Consider the following 1,806-nt stretch of genomic DNA (forward strand, 5'->3'; position numbering starts at 1 on the left):
TTTCGAAACCTCAGAAAACTAGCTCACAGATAATGTTCCAGACTGAAAAGTCAGTGAACCAACTGAGAGATAGTGTTTCAAGAACTTAGAAAAACATAAAAACACAACAAACCTACCATGCGAACTGGAGGTTATTGGCTGAGCGATTAGCGAAGCCTATTACTCCGTCTGGTCGGAAAAAACTTTTTCTGTCTGTCTGTCTGTGTATCTGTGTATCTGTCCGCACGAAAACTCGAAAACGAATTGTGCGAGCCACCTGGGATTTTCAGGGTCCTTTTGTACCATCTTAAGACAGGTCAAGTTCGAAGATGAGCATTCTAGCTCAAAAATAGGATTTTAAAAAAATCAAAAACAACGGGTCCCAAAAATGACGTTTTTTAAAAATATTTTTTTATGGTTTCCTAAGGGGTAACTCATCAAAGTAGAGCCCTTCGGGCGAAAATTTCGTCCGTTGCTCTATCTCTCACCGTTTAGGAGCTAGAGGGAGTTTTTGTGACAAAAATGGCCCCAAAACAATATATTAAGCTTAGAAAATATTTTATGGTTTCCTAAGGGGTAACTCATCAAAGTAGAGCCCTTCGGGCGAGAATTTTGTCCGTTTTGCTCTAGCTCAAACCATTGAGGCGCTAGAGGGTATTTTTGACGAAAATAAGCGAAGTACAACCCTGTATACTTAACGTAAGCGAAGTTGGCCAACCAGTTGGCCAACCAGCCCATCCAACCTTACACGGAATCGACTTTCAACGATTTTTTTATATTTTTATTTTTTTTCAGCGCAGAGGAAGCCAAAATGAAATACACGCAGTCAGGCACTGTTCCTGGGTGTATCCCCCAAACCCTCATGACCCCCAAACACATCTTGGCATTAAAAAACACAATGCCACAAACAGCATCCAAGGCGACTTCGAAGGCTGAGACCTTTTTTGTCTCGGGTGCCACGGGTACCCCGTCTGTTCGAAGGGTTCTTGGACAACCCGACAGTGCTGCCAACACACCGGAAGTCTGAAATTTGACCCCAGAAAAAAAGGTCTCAGGGCTCAAAGTCGGCCGAAAGCTTATCTCCGTCGTTATCTCGGCCGACTTTGGAGGCTGAGACCTTTTTTGTCTCGGGTGCCACGGGTACCCTGTCTGTTCGAAAGTGTTCTAGGGCAACCCGACAGTGCTGCTAACACACCGGAAGTTGAAATTTGACCCCAGAAAAAAAGGTCTCAGGGCTCAAAGTCGGCCGAAAGCTAATCTCCGTCGTTATCTCGGCCGACTTTGGAGGCTGAGACCTTTTTTGTGTCGGGTGCCACGGGTACCCCGTCTGTTCGAAAGTGTTCTAGGGCAACCCGACAAAGCTGCCAACACACAGGAAGTCGAAATTTGAGCCCAGAAAAAAAGGTCTCAGGGCTCAAAGTCGGCCGAAAGCTTATCTCCGTCGTTATCTCGGCCGTCTGCCAAGGGTAAGAAGAAGAATTCGGATGACCCTGAGTACACCCCTCTTTCGAAGAAGCCTGCTGCCAAGAAGACTTCTACTCAGCAGGCCCAGACTACTGGGAAGAGGAGGGGTCGACCTCCAAAGAGTGAAGTCCTAAGCTGTCCTGTGTGCAAGGAGAAGGCCTCTGGAAAAATGACGAACACAAAGTGTGGCCATTTATTCCATGAGGAATGTCTTCAAAGTGGGTTTTAACTGAAGGACAGTGGAATCGGCTTCTTAAGGTGTGCCCTGCTTGTGGCTCTGATTTTGACATGAAGGATAATAATCCAATCTACTTGAGACATGCTTTAAAGTGACATTTGAAAGTTTGCGGAGTCTGACTGACA

This window comes from Frankliniella occidentalis, unplaced genomic scaffold (genome assembly GCF_000697945.3).
Source record: "Frankliniella occidentalis isolate FOCC.00 unplaced genomic scaffold, Focc_3.1 Scaffold349, whole genome shotgun sequence".
Taxonomy (NCBI): domain Eukaryota; kingdom Metazoa; phylum Arthropoda; class Insecta; order Thysanoptera; family Thripidae; genus Frankliniella; species Frankliniella occidentalis.